The following is a 21,969-nucleotide window of genomic DNA, read 5'->3' on the forward strand; positions in this document are numbered from 1 at the left end:
TCTCTCTCTCTCTCTCTCTCTCTCTCTCTCTCTCTCTCTCTCTCTCTCTTAATGTTTTTAAAGGCTCTGCCTTTGCCTTGGTATCCTGGAGCTCTTAATCTACTTTTATTACACCAGTGAAGTTTAGGCATTCGCTGTGGCAAGGAGGACTGCCAGTCTTTTGGTAGGCCTGTTGCTTCTTAGGTAGGCCTGAGGGTTTTTCCTCTATCTTTAAAAAAAAATTCTATCTTGGTGTGGTGTGTGTGCCTTTAATCTCCGCACTCAGGAAGCAGAAGCAGGCAGATCTCTGTGAGATCTAGTTTAGCCATGGCTATATGGTAAGATCTTATCTCAAAAACTCAATCTAACCAACCAGCCAACCAACCAACCAACCAACCAACCACCCACCACCACCACCACCACAAACAAACAAAAAAACAAAACAGAAAATAAACCAATAACAAAAACTGTCTCATAGGTGACATTGTAAAACTGCAGAAGGCTAGAAAGTGGAGAAATGTTTTTTCTTTTTCTTTTTTCTAGTAGAATCAGACTCTGGCAGAGGCTGTTTGGGATTAAACACTGGAAAGTAGATCATTATCCCCAAGAATCCTCTGGCCATATTTCTCAGTAGTTCCCTGGATATTTATGTCCCCAAAAGATTCTTATGCTGAAGTCCCATCCCTCACTGTGATGGCGTTTGGTTGGAGGATCTTCAGGAGATAATTAAGTCTAGATGAGGTCTTGTGGGTAGGGCCCTGGTCTGATGGATTAGTGCCCTGAGATGATGTATCACTGCAATACCTTTTTCTTCTCTCCCTACTCTCCCTGATTCCTTCTCTCCCAATGCCTTTCTCCCTGCTTCCCTCCTTCCTTATCTTTTTCTTCTCCACCTTTCCCTGTGTAAAATACTGAGGTTAGGTTAGGTACATGGGAAGTTGGAACTGCCCCCTCCTCCCTGGTATGCTGGAAGAAGACTCTCATAGAGTTTGGAGTTGGACTTCATTTTAGACTTGAACCCTCCAGAACTGTAAGGCAATCAGATGCTATTTAAACCTTCAGCCTGTGTGTTTTATTAGGCCAGCCTGAGCCTTTATTTCTGCTGGAATCATGAAGGGACCTGTGGGGGTCTTCGAGGAAAGCTCACCGAAGAGTGAAGGTCTTCCTAAGTCTGCAGCCCCCAGGAATTTCTCATGCTCAAGAGTCTACCCTCTGCCTCTAACTTGGAGGCATCCCCATGTTCTTCCGTGCTGTGACTCCAGCACTTCTGCTATGTTGGTGACGCCTAGGATTTTCTGACTCTTCAAACTTTGGGGTTGTAGTTAACTCCAAAACTTCTGTGATGTGAGGGTGGGAGCGGTGATGTCTCAACTCCTTACCCATCGGGGATAATGCTCAAGTCTGTATTTTCCTTTGAGCTTCCTAGTGTATTTAGTGCTATGCAATCAGGAATATTTTGACTCTCCACACAGTTGCTAATTAAACACTCCATCTCTTTCTCAATGATTTATGTTGTTTTCTTTATCACATTAGCACAAACTTTCATTTGCCTCAGCATTTTCCAGTAACACCCAACTTATTATGCTGTCCCCCCGACCCTGTACCTAGCCATACCATTTTAGGTTGTTTTTCTTTTTCTTTTTTTTCCTTTTTTTTTTTTTTTTAAAAGTTTTTTTTTTTATATGTAAGTACACTGTAGCTGTCTTCAGACACTCCAGAAGAGGGCGCCAGATCTCGTTACAGATGGTTGTGAGCCACCATGTGGTTGCTGGGAATTGAACTCTGGACCTTCGGGAGAGCAGTCGGGTGCTCTTACCCACTGAGCCATCTCACCAGCCCCTGTTTTTGTTTTTCGAGACAGGGTTTCTGTGTGTAGTCCTGGCTGTTCTGGAACTCACTCTGTAAACCAGGCTGGCCTTGAACTCAGAAATCCGCCTGCCTCTGCCCGGTGCATTTTAGTTTTTTTATTCTTCATCATATATTCTGTCAAAAAGCAAACCAAATAACTCCCTTGGCGTCTCTTCCTTGAAATCTTTCTCTGCTAAGTAGCAATCTAATAGGTATGGCCAGTTTTGTCTTCCTCCTCAACCTTTCTCTCTGCAGACACAAACTTTTCATAGCTGCAGAAAGATTACAATGACGAGCACTAAGAATTCCAGTACACCCCACAGCGTTTCTCCTATACACTGTAGGTTAGTATGGCATCTATGTTAGAACTGTGGACCTATCATGGACTTACTGTTAGCAAAGGGCCACACATTATGCACATCTCTTTGCTTTATCTGCTCTTCAGTCCCAGGAGCTCATTCAGGACACATGCATTACATCTGCAGCTTATCTCTATTGATATTGGTCCTGACCACCTAGCAAAAGTAATCCGTGGAAGGATTCTTTTGTACACCCTTACAGGCTGTACTGCAAGACTCATGTCCTTAAAGAGTAAGGGCCATATGCCACCCTTGCATCTAAGGGAATTAACTGGAAATCTTCATGAGAAACATGTCTTCCCTTCACATCTTTATTCAGTAACTTATTTAAATCAGTCTGGATCAATGAATATTTATTTTATGCTTTGAATAGTAACCCAATATCGACCTTCCCCATCCAATTGTTCCAGCTTTTGCCTTTGTGGATTCTTCTTTTTTTAATCCTTAGCCATTTGTTTATTTCTAATAATAAGTTGTATCCTTTGATGATTTAATACATGCATATAATGCATTCTGGTTAGTTTTCTCATCCCAGTGGGGAGTCTACTAGGTTTTTAGGTCCCTTTGATGCCATTTATTATGGTATTTCTTGAACACAGTTTTTTATATTCTTGCACTACAAGATCATCTTGTGTATCTCCTTCTCTGTAGGCATAAATGTGGAACATCCACTCCATGCCAGGCAACGTGTCAGCCCTGAGGAGGGGCAGGAAGTGTAACATCCTGAGCATAAATGACAGCATATGTTCTTGTCAGTCTAGGGGCAGGGATACTGGGAAGACGTGGTTATTTCGATGCAATAGACAGAAGAGAAAAACAAGGGTAATGTGGCGGGATGACCAGAGACAGGTCAACACTGAGGAAGGGCTTTCTGAGGGTCAGCTTCAAGTTGCTTGGAGAAGCAAGGGAGGCAACATTGAATATTAGCAGGAGGACTGTTTCTACAAATAAGCAGACCAAAAGAAAATGGGTTCAAAATGGAGAGGCAGAAATGACGTGGGAAAGGAACAACTGGATGGAGGTTGTGATTAGACAAAAGGTTAGAGGGGAAGGAAGAGAGTTGTGAACAGGCCCTGGTAGAGCCATAGTCGGAGACACTATCCCTGGGGTTCTGACTGAGCGTTCACTGAAAACCCAAATGTCTTTCAGATTCCTTAGGGGGCATTTAAAATAGTCTCAACATGCTGAGAATTTGATGCAGAGTGTTTTAATCATTTTTCATCCCAACACCTCTCCCTAATTCTTTCCCAATCCACCCTTACTCTCCTAACCACTCCACTCAACTTTGTGCCCCCACCTCTGTCTTAAATGGCCCATGGACCCCAATCTGTGCTGTTTATGTGTGTATGTGGCCTTTCACTGGAGCATGGTTAGCCATTCTCTTAAAGAAAACGGTTTTCTTTCCTCCAGAAACCACCAACTGTCCACAGCTCTTTAATTAGGGTGAGAGCTCATGAATTTCTTGCCAAGAGAATGTTGGCTATGTGTTTTGAATGCTGGTCTTCTACAGGCAACCATTGAGTTGCCTCTTGAGTGTAGTCAGTGATCTTATGTCCAAGAGGCACTGTTTTACTTAGGTCCTACCTGACCTCCAGCTCTTACAAAATTTCCAACTTCTGTCACGATGGTCCCTGAACCTTGGGAGAAAAATCCACTGATACTTATTCTCTGTACTTTGACAAGTTGTAAGTTTCTGCATTAACCACTATCCCAGAGAAAGAAACTTCTTTGATTTGGTCTGAGGGAGGTATGAATATGTGGGTAAAGTTAAAGGACAGTTTGATACTATGTCTATTTAGTACAATTAGAGTAATAGGTTCACCCCTGAGGTCTGTGAGTGCCCCAGTCTTGGGTTCTTGGCCAGATCTACAGCACCAGGCATGTTTCTCCATGGAGTAGGCCTTAAAACGAATCACAAAGTAGTTGTTTGTCTCTATAACATTTATGCCACTATTTCATCCACGGTATCTTGCCATCCCGGTCATTATTGTGGCTCATTTAGCTCATAGCTGGCTAACGCTGTTGATTATTTTCCCCCTGTAGCAGTCTCCATTGCTTTTTCCAGTATTATGAAAGCTATCCAGCAAGGAGAAAACTTTCTGGTGAGTACCAACTTATTTTCTCTGTGTCCTATGACCAGTATGTATAGTGCCTTCAGAAATCATGTTGGATCATTGAGTTTTGGTGGTAACCCATAACAATGGTAACAGTGTGCATTGTTTTGGGAGGGGTCCCAGGATACCTCAGACCAGACACTTGAAGGGAGGAACTCCACACTTGACACTTGACCACCTATGGCTTCTGAGAGGCACAATCCTTTGGGGGACAGTTGATAATTTACATTCTCCTTTAGTGTGGTGGAAGATTTGTCTGGGACAGCAAGGAAAGGAAAATCTTGGTTTTAGAGTCAGAAAATTCTGGATTTGACCCAAACTATATTTAGATACTATTTCCCCAGGCCAAGGGGCAATCATGAAGAAAACAAACAATAAATGCTAGGTAGGATGCAGGGGAAAGGGAATCGATGTAGACTATCGGTGAGATGTAAATAAATAGGGGCAGCCACCATGGAGATGAACGTACAGATTCTTCACAAAACAAAAATAGAAGTATGATATGATTCAGCTGTAACACTCCTGAGTATGTACCCAAAGGGATGGAGGCCAGCACAAGCAGAGAGAGATAGCGGCACACTGTTCTCAACAGCTGAGTTATAGAATCAGCCCAGGTGTCACCAACAAAGGAATGGATAAAGAAAATTCAGTGTTTGTACACAATGGGATTTTACACAGCCATAAAGAAGAGCGAGACTATGCCATTTTCAGGAAGGCAGAAAGATCTGAGGCTCTTAACTCATTCCCCCCAATATAAAAAAACCCTTTTAAGTTTTTTTCTTCGTCTAAGGTGAGAAGGTTCTTGCTACCTCCTGCACACATCCTTTTAGTGGAGAGTCCCTATTTTCCTTTCCATTTTCCTGGCCACCCCACTGCTTTCTCTCTCCTTCCGCAATTCAACAGAAAGAGGAAAGCCATGCCCTAGTGTGACACGAGGGAGTGGAGTGGACTGGGTCTACCTTTTGATTCAGAATGGAGCTGTGCATTGGACTGCCTCCCGGCAGGCACTTGGAACTTTCCAGGCAATCAGAACTCTAACTTTGCTTTGGCCCATATTTCAGTAGAGCTTGCACTTTGGAAAGTAGGGATATTTTGCCTTTCTGCAGAAATTTTCCTTTTAAAGAGAGGACAAAGAAATATGTCTATTTGCTCTCTAAAATAACAGGCCAAGCCATAATTGTTCTTTTTAAAAATGTAATTGTTAAGTGTGTGTGTGTGTGTGTGTGTATACACATGCAGACATAGTATGTGGGCAGGAGTGCCAGTGTCTGTGGAGGTCAGAAGAGAGCTTCAGATCCCCTGAAGCTAGAGTTACAGGCTGCCGTGAGCCACCTGACGTGGGTCCGAGTGGGTGTGGAACTCTGGTTCTCACAATAGCCGCCTGGTGGCTTGAATAGGAATGGCACCCATAGATTCATGTATTTGAATGCTTGGTCATAGGGAATGACACTATGTAGGAAGTGTGGCCTTGTTGGAGGAAGTATGTCATTGTGGGGGTGGGCTTTGGGGTCTTATATGTTCAGGCTATACCCAGTGTGGAACATAATCTCCTTCTGCTGCCTGTGGATCAAGATGTAGGCGTCTCAGCTCTTTCTCCAGCGGCATGCCTACCTACACGGCCACCATGTTTCTCATTATGATGATAATGGCCTAAACCTCCAAACTTTAAGTCAGCCCCAGCTAATGGTTCCCTTTATAAGAACTGCAGTGGTCATGGTGTCTTTTCACAGCAATAAAACTCTAACTAAGACAAGCAGCAAGCAATCTTAACCATGGAACTCTCTCTCCAAGCTCTGTCCCCCCAAATTATTATTCTCAGTCTATCTGCTATACCTTTTAATTTGACCGATAATGCATGGCAACTTATAGTAATTAAAAAATAGTGAGATGCTAAGAACATAGAAACCACTACAGTCCTACGACTTGACTGCAAACTCCTCTGCTCCCCTTGTGAGTTCCGTGAGCTCTTAGGCATTGTGCTTCTTACTCTTTAAATATCAAGAGACCAATGCAACTTTTCTTATGCTGATGATGATTTATAAATTATTACTCAGAGTGAATTCAGCGAGATGTGAAATTACAGACCTAATAGAAAAAAAAAGGGTTTGATTTTCTTAGATGGAGAGGAAATTGAAAAAGATGTGAGAGTGAAGACATTTCCTTCCCAGTGTACATTTGTGTTGGGTGGTTCTCATTTTAAGACAGAAGTTCTTTAACTCCCGTTTTCACGATTCATTCTGGCGTTATGAAAGGATGTGCTTTGCACATGGTAGACCAGTGGTTCTCTGCCAGTGGTCTTTTTTTGCCGGGGGGGGGGGGGTTCTAATGACCCTTCCACAGGGTTACATATCAGATATCCTGCATAGCACATATATACACTATAGTCCATAGCAGTAGCAAAATTTCAGAAATAGCAAGGAAATATTTTTATGGTTGGGGTTACCACAGTGTGAAGAACTATATCAAAAGGTTGCAGCATTAGGAAGGTTGAGAACCTCTGTGCTAGACCCTGCGCTCCAGACCCAGCACCCCAACCCCCAACTCAAATCCTTATTCAATTCAATAGATTTAAAAGATGGAATTGGTTTTTTGTTTGTTTGTTTGTTTTCTAACAGAACCCTTGAAAAACACCCCAGGTCATATGCATTTGGAAGAGTTTAGAAGTAGGAAATGTCAAGTTGTGGGATTTTCATTTGAAAATAGATACCTTTAAATCATAGAAGAGCCGGTTGTGACATTGGTCTTTGATTCACTTACCCCTACTGTGGTCACTGAGTTCAAAATGGAGGGGCTCAGGACACAAGGTAAGGGTTTAGGGACACTGAGAAGAGTAGTGTAAGTCCCTTCTGAAGTCTGCCTTCATGCTTACCATGCTCCTGTGGTGAACACAGATCTAATCTGCACATGCTCCAGAATTTTCCAGCAGAGGAAGACAGCAGCAGGAGCTGTCAGACAGAAGCAAACAGGACATGTCACCCCAACAGGCCTCAGCAGGGCAGGCTATAGCACTTGCCCCTGGGATCCCAGGCTGACAGTTTGTAGCTGGAGCTTTGCATGGGAGTTTCTCTTTCAGTCACTTGCCACATTTGATGACTGATCTCTGTTCACAAGACTCTGAACTGAAACCTCTTCTGGACTTGTCACACTCTTCAGATAGGAAGGACTAGCAATTCATGCATCACATTAGTCTCTAAATTTTTTTTTTTGATTTACTGTATCAAACAAGCAGGAGCAGAAAGTAAACACTTTAGCAACCAAAACCAAACAGTAGCACTAAAAGCCACCTAACCATGTGCATCTATTCCAAACTGACTAGCTGGGTGATTTTAATACTATAGAGGCACATTTCTTTTATCAATAAGGAAAAGAAAAGGCAATTAGAAATCCTTTAATAAACAAAAAATCTAATTTTAATATGAAGTAATAAGATGTGACACGGGAACTCGATGCTTGGAACACGTCTCTTCTATATCACCTAGCCTTAGTATCTGAGCCAGCAACAAATAAAAATATTTATCACATTAGAAATATTTTATTTACATTTTTATAACTGGTACATATGCAGGTAGTGAAAGGTAAATTATATTTATTAAACAAAATGGAAATGCTGTCAAGTCAATATTGTAAAATAATGGCTAGAGAGTTTAAGATGTAAAAGGGAGAAATGGGCCAGAAGGTGGGGTGAACCATGAGGGAATGCATATTTTCTTACCCATTAGGGAGGGCCTCATGGCGCTTTTTAATAACTTGATGAATGGAAAAAATGAGAGATATGAAAAAATGAGAGGACTGAGAAAAAGCTGCATGGTTAAGCTACAAAGGGCAAGATGAAAGAGACAGAGGAGGGAAGGAGACTGTATCTCACCATCCTTACTTCTCTAAGCACTCATTTTTATAATCATGTTGTCTCAGTTACAGTTACTATTGCTGTGATAGAACACCATGACCCAAGCCAGTTGGGGAGGAAGGGTTTATTTGGCTTACACTTCCACATTGGTCTTCATCACCAGAGGAAGTCAGGACAGGAACTCACACAGGGCAGGAACTTGGAGGCAGGCGCTGATGCAGAGGCCATGGAAGGTGCTGCTTACTGGCTTGCTTCCCATGGCTTGTTCAGCCTGCTTTCTTATAGAACCCAGGACTACTAGCCCACAACTTAGTATATAAACCTTATATATCATGATGTTAGCACAGCTATGATTTGACATGTGCTTTTCAGGGATGCAAATTGGAAAAAAACAAGACTGTTAAGAGAGAAGATAATATAAAAACGGGACAAAGAATCAAAATGATAAAATAATAATATGGCTTTATTTTATGTTGTTTGTTTTTATGAGATGATGTCTCATGTGTTCCAGACTGGCTCCAAACACAGTATTCAACTGAGCTAGAATGACCTTGAATTCCTGATGCCCTTGCTCTGCCTCCTAGGTGTGCATCTTCTCATTGGTTTGCATGCTCCTGAAGATGGAGGAGGAGATGCTAAACACACACTCTACCAACCAAACTCCCTGCTCATCCCCTAAATGCTTTATTTATTGTAGAAAAAGAAGGATACCTTAGAAAAGTTTCTATTTACCAAAGAATCTTGGGAAAACAGGGCTCCTGTTTGGGGTGAGAAAATTGTGAGTGTAGAGAAGGCACAGGCGACTTAGCTTAACCATAGGCCTAGGTCATTTCCTGGGAGAGAAAAGCACAGGTTTCATTGCACTGACATTTCCTTGTGGTAAAATCCTATAAAATTGAAAATGTTGTGATGAAGGCATTATCAGGAGATCCTGTCAGGAGTTTGACTGTGCAAGCAGCAAATTCCCCTTATCAGAGAGTCCCTGGAAACCAAGACTACAGACATCTTCCACCTCGGTGAAACACAGTGACCTGACCCTCAAAACGATTCTATTGGCTTTCTTTTTTAAAGCAACCTTTTCCTACCTCTATAGATTTGGAAGAGAAAAAAAATAAGCAGAAAATTTGCTTCCTGTCTTGGTTATGATGCTGGAGATGACCAAAGGCGGTCAGCTAGGAGCCTGCACAGATGTCAGGTGGGGGCTGGTTGGGAAGGGAGGCAGGCTGAACCTGACAAAAAAGGTGTTGGAGCATCAGCTCAACCTTCGCTAGCACAGGGACCGGAAAGAAACCCACATTTAAACTAAAGTGTACACTGTCTATTTAAAAGCTCCTGGGCTGCCCCGTACATCCACTTTAAGAGGTAGCATCAGAATGTTATTGGGCTGTTACTATGATGGGTAATCGAGCTTTGGTTCCTTCGCTGATCACCATAACACATTTGTGTTTTGTCTCATCAGAGACTTGCACAGGACAGCATTGGTGGCCAGAGTGTGGTAGCTGTTCTGTTTCTTCATTGATACTTTTTCATAATGGGCTGATAGGAAATGATCATGAAATTCCTACAAATTATCTAGGGAGACGCCACTGGAAGAAAGGAAAGGGGATCAGTCTATGTTAACACCCAGGCTGAGAACAGGGTGGCAGTGTGGTGAGAGTCTTATCTGTGTGGGCACCCTCATCTACTGAGTGCTCAAAAGGCTGGGTTTTTCTTGTGAGATCTTTGTGAGCCACGGCGCAGTGATCTGTGTTGTGGATGCAGGAGTCAGAATGGCCTGAGATGTTGGCAGAAGGAAGCTTCCGGACTCGGTCTGCAGCTTTCTGAATGAAATCTGGGGCAAGACTTAGTAATCTGCAGTTTATTCAGTGTGGTCTCCAGGGTATTTAAAGCCCTCCTAACACTTTAACATCCACTGCTAATGGCCGGGATGGTTCTGCGGGCAGATGTTTGCTGTTTTATGTCATGCAAAGTAGGAGTTTCAAAGCTTCCACTGGGTAGGGCTGGAACACTGTCTTCAAGTTCCTTAGAGCCTGGTTGTGTAAGGAGAAACATTCTATTCTGAATTCTACAAGATTGATCTTAAGATGGCCTGCTGACTCAAATGCTAAGCAGCTCTGTCCTCTCTCTGGCTTCTGCCTGTCAAAATCGATAACCTTCTGCTTGCGTGTTCCAACGCTTCCTGAAAGTTGAAACATTTTGAAACATTTTGGGTGAGAAAGAGCTAAACCTGTCACTTGGCTTGAAAGGGAGGAGACTGAAGAAAGACAAAATGGTTCTGATAAATTTCACATCACAGAAGCAGAAACGAGAAAAAGAAAACTGTTCATAGCTCCCACGTCCTCCCCTTTGGTTGGGGGTATCTTGCCATAAATATCTCTTCCTTCCCCAGCCAACAATATGGATAATCGATAAGGCCGCTCTGCCGGATGGCTCCTGCTGTCCTGGGCATTAAGGTACATTAATTTCTTATAGAAATATAAAGAATATGACCCTCAAAAGACAAGGGAAGTGTTGAGTTAGAAGTTAGAGGTTTGGGCTATTTTGTGTCATTGCTCTCTTTTTGTGATTGTGTGTTCTTAGTTAGCCACACTAGGGGATATGTGACTGACAACAGGAAGGTACGCTCGTACTACAAAAGGACAGTGTCTGTTTTACCCCAACTCTTGCTTCTAACATGAGACAGCGCCTGGAAGATGGGATGACCTTAGCAAATCAAGTATTTGCCTTCAGCTAGAATCAAGGAGAGTGTTGGAAGTTTCTTCTCATGGCTGATATTGTTTTCTTCAGAGAGATTTTCCTTTTTCTTCCATTTTTGTAATTGTGGCGCACAGAATTAGCATGATCATATTTTAAGAAATGTTATTAATTAACTGTGTGTGACTGCATATGTGCCACACATGTAGCGGTCAGAGGACTTGGGGGAAAAGTCCGTCATAAGGGTCCTGGAGACCAACCTCAGGTCAGACTTGGTGGCAAGCACCTTCATCCACTGAGCCAACTATCATTGCCTGTGCCCAGCTATCTTTTATTTTTATGTCTATTTGAGTGGCGACCTGAACTGTGTCTTATATATGAATCAGAACATTACATCATGCTTCTTTCTCTAGGAGTCTCAACATATCCCTGCTTCCCACTGCTCTTCATCCAGAAGCAAACACCATTCGACATGTGCCCTTGGCTCTCCCTCTCCTCTGCTTAGGGGATACACAGTTTCATCTTGCCTGGCTTTCAACTTTATGAGGTGATACCATTCTGAGATTATAGAGGTATCCCCTTTTATCATTAGGAGTAAATAGAGTCCCCTTTTATCTCCAGGAGCGAATGGAAGAGTCCTTCATCCTCAGAGTGTATTATCATCAGACAATACCTTCCAAGATGTTTCTTGAGTGCCCAACACATCCACTGATCCCGAACTCTCTGTATGCTATATTTTTCCTGGCACACATAATTTATAAACAAGGCACAATAACACATTGACAAAAAATGAGTAATTAATAGAACAATCCTGAATCATAGGTTAGACTTATGCATTGCTTATTTCTGGAAACTTCCACCTAATATTTTTAGATGGCAGTTTTCTCTTGATAACTAAAGCCATAGAGGGCAAAACCACAGGCAAGGGGGACTGAGAGATAACCTCTGCCAATCTTCTCCAATGTTATGTCCTTTATGTTCTTTTGTTTGTTTGTTTTGTTTTGTTGAGACAGGGTTTCTCTGTGTAGCCCCAGCTGTCCTGGAACTCACTGTGTAGACCAGGCTGGCCTTGAACTCAGAAATCCACCTGCCTCTGCCTCCCGAGTGCTGGGATTAAAGGCGTGCGCCACCACGCCCGGCTATGTTCTTTATGTTCTTAAGTCTCATCTGTGTTTTCACTGCTCTCTATTATTTTGATTTGTGATTGTATGCATGAATCCATAAATGATATCCTGGTTGATGGCCATGCTATTGGACAATGTTCGTATGTTTGATTTTGGTTTGTTTCTACCTCTGAATTTGCTTCTAAGTAACTGAGCCCCCAATTACATATGTGATGGGATTCCCTCAAGCCTATATTAAGATGTAGGTTATGGCCGGTGCTGTGTATCAGAGTGTGATCTTCCTGTTAGATTGAGGAGTTTCTTCACCCACCAGTGGTGCCAAAAACATACCTCAAATCCACATGGGCAACAACCCTGTCTTTTATACACATTAATTTTTGCCAGCTTTATGAGTAGAAAAATCTTCTGATAGAGTGGTAAGGTGTGTCATCTATCTCTTAGAAAAAAGGTAGGGGACGAGATTTAGTTCCCTATATGTAGAGAGACCAGAAAACAGTTAATTTCCCATGCCTGCTCTGTTTTCTGGCACCCAGGGTTTTCTCTGGGTTAGTTCACTGCTCCTGGTCTTTCTCAGAGCTGGCTGGGAATATTCAAAACTCGCTGCACAACGGATCACGTGGGGAATGTCTTTAAATACAGATGTCTGCAGCTCACCTCCAGGGACTCTGATTTATTTGTCTGGGGCACAAGTTTGAGCATAGGGCCTTTAAAAGCTTCCCATGTGACTCCCCTGTGCCGTCAAGGTCCTGAATCATAGCTTCCCATTCAGAAGGGCCCACGTCCGCATTTCTGCAGCATGAAGCTGATGTTACCTTGTAAAAATGATCTCTAATCTCATGGTCAATAGCCTTTGAAAATTATTTTGGAAAAGGGTGAGTATTTATTCTTGGTAAGACAGAAGCCATGCAATAGAAGTTATTATGAGCTAACCAATGTGCTTGGCATGGATTTTATTGTCTATAGATGTCAAACTTACATGTCTGTAAGGCACAACTTGGAATTGCTTTAGTGTAGACTATGACCCAAGATGTCTGTGCATGAGCCCAAGGGGCATGCAGAGTGATCCAAGCTTGGGTCACAGGGTCACTCTTGGAGAAAATGGTCTTAAAAGAATTCTGCAGCACAGGTGGCATTTATGTCAGGACATTTCTCTTGCTGTGAGAAAACACCATGACATGATCAAAAGCAAGTTTAAGAATGAAGAATGATTCTGGCTTCCAGTTCCAGAGGGGGAGCCCATAATGGTGAGGAAGGCAGTCAGAACAGGAAGCTGAACTGATCACATTGTGTTTCACTGGAAGCTGACGAGATGAACCGGAAGTAACTGAGGCTGTGTAAACTCTTAAGGCCCCCTTCCCTCCCATGATACACTTCCTCAGCAAGCCTCCGTGCCCTAAGAGTTCCACAATCTTCTCCAGTGATGCCACCAGCTGGGGACCAGGTGTTCACACGCCTGAGCCTATGGGGACATTTTTCATGCTAACCATCAGAATTTTCTCACTGGCAGATAAGAGAGTGTCGAATTCAGAGCTTAAGAAATTGCCTCAGGTCACACTGGTCTTTAGGGCTAAACATTTGCTCTCTTCCTTCTTGGACCTACTCATAGTCTATCTCCAGAAATCTCTGGAACTTGGGGAAGGCTTCCAGAATTGGGAAAATGCATTATCAATTTGTCTACCAGCATTCTTACTTAATTTGGGATGAGCTTCTCACCTCTTCAAATGCGACCTTTAACCTCTTGTCTAAGTCTACCTGTGTCTGTACCGGAAGGTGGCTGTACTTGGTACATGATCCTGGGGTGTCTCATTGCTTAGATTTATAGCTGGAAGCAAGTGTTCCCTTTGGACCTGCATCAGTACATTTTGATGGAGTCATTGGATGTCCTGGGAGGGAATACCAACTCAGACGAACAAAGGAGTTTACTGATGTATGTCACAAGGAGCTGCTCCCATTGATAACTCAACAATTAGGTTCCATACGTATATCTCTGTCATTGGATCAGTGTTCTCGATTTATTTTGTAAGATGCATTAATTTGGGGGGGGGTATAGAGCAGCTGTATATTTCTTAAGCAACTTATTTCTTATTAGACACTGAGCTTTCATTGCTCCTTTTTATTAAAAATGGATTCTTTCCTTTAACACAATCTGAATGGTTTCCTGCCCTCTACTGCTTCCAGTTTCTCTCCACCTTCCCTCCCATCCAGTTCCACCCCCTTCCTGTCTCTCATTAGAAAAGAACAGGCTTTTAGGAGATAGCAGCCACACATAACAAAATAAAATATAAGATAAAACGAAAACCATCCTAATGAAGTTGGGCAAGACAAACCAACAAAAATAAAAGAGCCCCAAGGGAAGGTCCAAGAGTCAGAGATATATTGGATAGTCCCAGAAACGTACGAAATTTAAGGCATATGTGTATATGCAGGGGATGTGGTGTGGTCCCTGTGTGCACTGCTTTAGTCTCTGCAAGTCCATTCAAGATGTGCTCAGTTGTTTTAGAAGTCCTTGTTCTCCTGGTGTCTTCCATCTCCTCTGACTCCCCCAGTCTGTCTGCTTCCTTCTCCATGGGGATCCCTGAGCCCTGAGGGGATGGAGTTGATGGACATCTTATTTAGAGCAATGCATTCCAGCATCTCTCTCTCTCTCTCTCTCTCTCTCTCTCTCTCTCTCTGTAATGTCAGACTGTGGGTCTCTTTATTTGTTCTCGTCTGCCGCAGGAGGAAGTTTCTTTGATTTCTCTGATGATGGATGAATAAGGCACCGACCTATGAATATAGATTAGTATCTCTGGTTCTTGAGCACCCAAGCAGAGATTTCAAAAACGTCAACTTGTATGATATTTTTTTTTTACTTCTTATTTTGCCCTACAACAGCAGCTTTGGTTGGCAATGGCTTCTATGTGTGCTTGACTCTGAGATTCATGTTCAAGGGAATGGAAGTCTTTCTGAACATGGTGGGTTCTTTCCTCAACCCAATGCAAGACTTTGACTGGCAATGTTGGCCTATGGCTTATGTATTTTAAACTATATGCATATTATACTGCGTTTGCACAGATCTGCAGTGCAGCTGTGACCAGCTAATGAAGCACAACATGCTCTTAAGTTGCATTTCATGTGAGAACAGACAGTGGCTCATCAAGCAAGCATCACAATGAGGTCAGTGGTTACATTTTGCCATGCAAACCTCATCATGGCCATCGAGAACTACAGACCCTTTTCAGGGCACCTGTGCTAAAAGCCACATTATTATCTGTCTGGGTGTCGTGGGATAAATCCTTGGGCTGTCACATGGCTATGCTCGTAAACGTTCCTCAAGTCCCATACATGAAAGGCTTGATTGTAAGCTGTGGAGCTGTTAGGAAGTAGCAGGGTTTTAAAGAAGTGAAGCTCTGTGAGAGAAAGTTATATCAGGGTGTGTGTGTGTGGGGGGGACCTTTGAATCACTGGTTCTATTGGCCACGTGCAAAAATGTATGTAGGATTATTTGTCTATTATATGATTTTTTTAGTAATAGGGGTTGAACCTCTGGCTTTACACAGATTAGGCAAGTACTCAACCACTGAGTCACATGTTCAGATCATTCTTTATGTTCTAAGTTACGCAGCTGGCCCTGCACTCATTCCATAGACCAGGCGGGCTTTGAACTTGCGAACCTCTGCCTCTGCCTTCATAGTGGCCAGGATGACAGGTCTCTGCACCTAGCTTCGCTCCTACCTGTTGATGCCATTTCTATTCACAACATTCTCTACGGAGAGGCTCTCCAGGACGCTTGTTCTGAAGTCACCTTCCTTTCCCCGAGGCACATGCATGATAGCCACTACTAGCATCCTTGAATTGCACTAAATCCCCCTCCAGTGACTACCAAAGGCTTCATCCTTGGGCCCTATGAAGCTCATTTCAGTCTAGCTCAGCAGTGCATTCTGGGATTCTGAATCAGCTCCACGCTCTTGCCCAGTCTCTTGAAGGATGAGCTACCCTCTGCACTCGGTTTGGCCTCAGGATCACCTGCTCTGCATGCTGGGAAGTAAGCATGACGTAGTTGAGTGACTGCCACTCACTCTTCCGTGGTGCAAATGTTTGCCTGTCTCTCTGATGCTGGATATCACACTGTCAAAGTCATGACTCTTTGCCTGTCATCTTCCATGTAAGTGTTTCTGCCTGACAGGCATCGATTTATCAGCGGCATAGCTGCACTCAGCCTCTCGTAGCACACTCTCCTCTGAGGAATGACCTCTGTCTTCATTAGTTCAGCTGCATTCAGCTGTGCTGGCTTATAAGTGACCATCATGGCTAGGCTTGTTGACTGTGAACAGTTCCTCCTAGAAGGAGGTCACTGTACCCTTTCCCAAGATTTCAGCTTTTCCTACCAGCCATTTGCATGTGGTTCTGCCCTAACTGAACATGGCCTCATGTACTAGACTCTTGAGCAGTGGTTCTCAACCTTCCTAATGCTGTGACCCTCAACCCTTGAATGCAGTTCTTCATGCTATGGGGACCCTAAGGATTCAATTTTTATTGCTATTTCATAACTGTAATTTTTCCACTGTTATGAATCATAGAGTAAATATGTAGCTATGTAGAATATCTGATATACAACCTCTGTGAAAGGCTCATTTGACCCCCCTCCAAAAGGTCACAGCCCACAGGTTGAGAAGCAGTGCTATAGAGCCTGAGGAAGATTAATTGAAGGCAAAAATTCTATCTATGTGCTTATGGGGAAACCATCATCTGTTGGGGTGAAATGTTTCTATTTTGGAAGCTTCGTGGTTATTCATGCACCTGTGAGCAGCACCTCACCCATGTTCTGAAGATAAGCCCAATAAATTCATTAGTTCCCCTAGTTGAAGTTCAGTGGAACGTATTGTGCTTTGTTGTTAATGGGATCTTATAAACAGTGGGTAGATGTTATTTACATATCTCAGGGAAGACATTTGTGCAACACAGTCCAGTTTCCACAGACATGCTAAGGGCTCAGCAAGGTTTGTAATATATTGTTTTAGACCATCCAACCCCTAAAATTTCTCTTGAAGTGTAACAAAATAGCTGGCAATGGAGTGTAGGTGTTCAGATATCATCTCTTGATGGCTGTGTCTGTGCTTGTGCACACTCTTGGTGCCCAGTGTTTACAGAGGGTCTTCTGTTAGGTTAACCATGACACAGTTCCAAAGTCCCATAATTCTTAGCATCACCAAGAATATCCCCTCCATGTACACACTCATTTATTCTTTATAAAAGTCTACATAGTATATATAAAAAGCATTTTTTAAAAAAACCAGTGATATTTATGAGCATGATAAAACTTGAGGAAGGGAAATATGAGCAGGCTCCATCTACTCCAGTTCTTTGATTTAACAGATGAAGACCTTCAATTTCAGAGAGATTAACTTACTTTCTCTTAACTCCATAGTTAGTGGCCCAACATATTGCTTCCCAGCCAACAGTGGCTGAAAGCACCCTACCCTGTGAGAGCTGAGTCACACTGGTGAGGATGCAGTTTCCTTGACATTTGTTATCTCCAGTGTTTTATTTGTACTGTCAGGTTGTTGTGAATATTTTATTTGACCTTATCTTTTATTTTTTTTAAACTGATAACCCAGTTCCTACTATCAAATGAATACTGAATTTATATAATTTATTCACAACTGTATGTTCAATTCCCACCCCACCCCCGCCCCAGCCCCCTGCGAAGCTCTTTGAAACCAGGACATGAAGCTAGATAGCTCTTTCCATGGTATTGTTTGGGAAGCCTTGTCTGTTCTATTTAAAGTTTTCTAGTGAAGCCCAGAAGGACTAAACCTGACAGAAGAGTCGCACATTTGAGAGTCTGTTTACTGTGAAATACCCTGGCACTTAGGGCCAGTGCCACATTGTGTTGTAAGCCCTTTCACACTGCATTCTGAACATATGCTTTGAGAGCAGTTTCTGCTTCATTATCAAAAAGATATGGCCTGTGTTCCCTTTTGTTATGGACTTAATGCTAGTAGCATCCATCCAAAATTATAGGCTGGATCCCTAATCCCCCTGTGATGGTCAGAGGGGCCTGCAGGAGTTTGCTAGGTGATGATGGAGCGGTCATGATATGATTCGTGATCCTGTGAGGACTTAGGCAGGTGGCTGCCCACAAGCCAGGAAAGGAGGCCCACAAAGTTGAGACCCGCTAGACCCCTTCTGGATCTTGGTGTTGGACTTCCCAGACTCCAGAGTTCTGAGAACATAAGCTGCTTTATTAAGTCACCTACTCTATTACGTCATGCCTCTGTTGGAGCATGTGACATCTAGCCATCTGCTTTTGTGTATGCCATTCTGTGTGTCCGTGAAATGAGGGGCATGGCTTCATATCCTCAGGGCTCTTTCTTCCCTGTCCATCAGAGCTGTGTCATGAGGGATGCTAGGCTAGAGTTCAAGCATGAGTTGTCATTAAAGCCTTTTGTTGAGGTTTGGGGGATCTTCAGATTTCTTACATGAATCAATAGTGGGATGAGGCATGATGCTCACAGATCTGTTTAGAATGTAAATGCTTAATAATGCTACTTTGTATTTTATATACAAATAGTCATTTGTTTGCTTTCTAAAGTTATATATAATTTTCAATGGTATATTTTACAATATATTTTCTAATATGTTTAATAGTATATTTGGTGATATATTTTAATAATATATTTATATAGAATAATATGCAACATATACTTACATGAGCTATAAAATTATATCTATTTTCATATATATATTATTTTTATATTTTTATACCAACTATCAATTTTTTAATACTTTATCCATATACTTTTATGAAACCCTGTCCTATGTAGCAAGAACCCCACAGTGTCTCTACCCTCATTCAATCTGCTATGTCTATCATTTGAATTTATTTGTTTGTTTGTTTGTTTATTTATATTTATTATTTGCATGTATATGTGTCTTGTGAGTTTATTCACAGCTTGTATGTGCTCACAGAGTGTAGAGGAGGGCATCAATTCCCCTGGGACTAGAGTTATAGACAGTTGTGAGCCCCCACGTGGTGCTGGGAACTGAACCCAGACCCTCTGCAAGAGCACTGAGTGATTTTAACTGCTGAGCCACCTCTCCAGCCCCTCTGTCATTTCCTTACGGAGAGTAGTCTATCATCTATACATCTCTATAGAGACACTACTTTTTTTCTTTTCAGCTTAATCTTATTTTTGTTCTTCTGGCTCCTGGTCATTTTGCTGAAGTTGAAATCATCTAAGGTCATGCTTGTTTTGATGCGAATAGATTGGGTACAGTTAAGCCTGGGTTACAGCCAAGAACGATCTCACATCAAGTGCCTACAGAACAAGGAGCACTGCCAAAGAAGTGGCAGAGTGGAGCTCTGCTCTGCGTGCTGGAGTTTTCTTTCCAACACATTTTATGCATTGGCAATGGGGGCATTGGTTGCTGTTGGTGGAAGGCAGGGGAGGCAGTGTTGTTAAATTTTTCTTTAAATTTTTAAAAATATTATAAAAGAGGATTTATTAGATTGGCAAACATGATAGGGGCTGGGTAGTCCATCTGTAGCCACCTACCTGCTGGAGTGGCTGAGAGCCCATTAGCCATTCAGTTCACAAAGCTGGATGCTTCAGCAGCAATCAGGGTTCTGGAAGTCTGGGGCTCCCTGGAGAGCCATGGTGTTCAATATAGGCGGGAAGGCAGTGGAAGTAGAAGTCCTATGTCAGCAGAGGATAGCAGCAGCAGCAGCAGCAGCAATCCATACTCAAGGATTCAGAAAGAAAAGACAGCCTTTATTTTTTATTTTTTTATAAAAACATGGTTGCCTCCTACTTTCTTTCTAGGAATTTTGGGCTAACCTTTGTAGCCTGTGTGTTTAAATATGTAAATGAGTAGAATGGAATAAAGGTAAATAAGAAGGCATTCACCTGTTACAACACCTGTGTTATTCCAGGCTCTGCAAGGGAAGTATGGCTGTCACAAAGGCTGTGGACACTCTTTTTTGTTTTGCCTTTCAAGACAGGGTCTTATTATATAGTTCTGCCTGTCCCCCAACTCACTGTGTTTTGACTTAGAACTCAAAGAGATCTCCCTGTCTCTGCCTCCCAAATGCTGGGGTTTACAGTGTGCACTAGTAACGCCAGCTTGTAGACAGATTGCAGGACCCTTCCTGCCATGAAGGATAGGAGCCATATGACTTGCTTTGGCCAATGAAATGAGAGCAAATAAGTAAGCCACCTTAAGAGCTAGCATATGCTCTACCAGGTGTCCACCCATTGCCACTGTGAGTAGAAGCATGGAGGTTGAGGTGGAGCCTCTGTCTGCATGAGTTCTTGATTGACCATGGTAAGCCAAATTATAACCAAGTCATACAATGCAATAATCTTCTGTTGGCATTTGGGACCATGATTGGGCATACCCAATTAGCCCAATCTGTTATGTTTACAAAGATGAAGAAAATGTTCACTCTGAGAGTCTGTGTGATTTAATAGGGTGGAGAAGACACATTTACATAAACCACTCTCTACACTCCCTCTTTAGCCAAGTTAATTACTGAGCAAGACAGAAGCTTAGATTGATCATGTGATTAAGTGTATTCTTGAGACTGTAGTCTTAACTGGGGAAACATATTTTTTTAATGCTTTTCTTCTTAGAGAGTCTCAGGTCACAGTTGATCAAAACACACAAGGGCTTATGATTTACAGTTAATTGGCCAATAGGTACATCACATTTTTAATTTGAAGATCCCCATCATTGGTGACGGGCCTCTTTACTATTTACTATTCTTTACTCTCTATTACTACTTAACTGATCTCTTTACTAGTCTTTCTATGTCATAATCTACAACAAAAACAGGATGAAACTTTTATAGCATTGCAGATTTTGCTGTATGACATCTATTAACCAAAATTGCCTTTATCTTTTTATGATGTGGGGGCAGCCTGCCTGGCTATACGCTCATAGCTGATATTGGTTAACTTGGTAATTTATTCCTTAATGGGTAATTCATTCAACAAACATTTATTGGACATCTGGTGAAACCAGGCAGAGCTCTAGATCCTGCCTGGGAAGCAAGGGGCAAAGCAGAGTCACAGACTTCATGAATCTTATTTTCAGTAAAGAAAATGTATGACAAACAAGCAAACAAATGAGGCACAAAGTGACATTGGTGGTGAGTGCCAGGGAGACAGCCCAGGAAGGAAATGAGATGGCAACTGACAGGTACATGATTTCAGAGGGGGAGTCAGGAAAGCCAGGTGACAGATGAATAAAAAATGAGAGGACATGAAGGAGTGCAGCCATGGGAGTCCCTCAGGGAGGAATATACTCAGCCCTGTGGATCTGCAGGTTTCCCTCCTAGTGACTTAACCTCAAGTTAAAAGCATTTGGGGAAAAGGAGAGTGTACCAAACGTGTAGAGATCCTTTTCCTCGTGGCTATTTCCTGAGCAATGTGAGATACAGCTGTTTACACAATATATAGATTGCACTGGATAGTATAAATAATCTGGAGATGGTTAAAGAGGCAAGGAAGGATGTGGCTAGAGCATACACAAACACTACACCATTGTACATGAGGGATTTGAGCATCCTCAGATTTTCATAGCTGTGAAAGCTTCTGAGACAGTCTCACATAATACTGAGAGAGACCTGTACTCTATATGGCAGAAACAATGCCTGTGAAAAGGCTCCTAGTTTACAGAATGTACAGAGAACAGGAAGGCAGCCAGCAGGAGCTGTGACCAGGAAAGGAAAGGATAGGTGACAGGATAAAGCCAGACACACCAGAAGCCATCCACCTGGGCCTCGTAGCCTGTTCTACTTGTGATGGGAAACTATCAAGGTTTTGAATGTGAGAGAGCTGTGATCTGCTTTGTATTCTAAAGTTTGATCCTGACATAGTTTGCAGAGGACAGGAAACAAGTATGGAGACTAGATATGGAGCTTTTGTGTGAGTCTATGTAGATGAATGGGTTTGGATGCAGTTGGTAAATGGAAGTTGTGAGATGTGATTAATTTAGGTCATATTTGTAAAGGGTTTCAG

The 21,969-nt window shown here is 42.5% G+C and overlaps 1 protein-coding gene across 8 annotated transcripts in view; it reads left to right on the forward strand.

The window, feature by feature from the left end:
- The window catches only part of Rgs6 (regulator of G protein signaling 6), a 516,963-nt gene that overhangs the window by 83,026 nt on the left and 411,968 nt on the right, over positions 1–21,969 (forward strand). The gene's annotated exons all lie outside the window — the stretch shown is intronic.

This window comes from Mus caroli, chromosome 12, assembly GCF_900094665.2.
Source record: "Mus caroli chromosome 12, CAROLI_EIJ_v1.1, whole genome shotgun sequence".
In the NCBI taxonomy this organism is placed as follows: domain Eukaryota; kingdom Metazoa; phylum Chordata; class Mammalia; order Rodentia; family Muridae; genus Mus; species Mus caroli.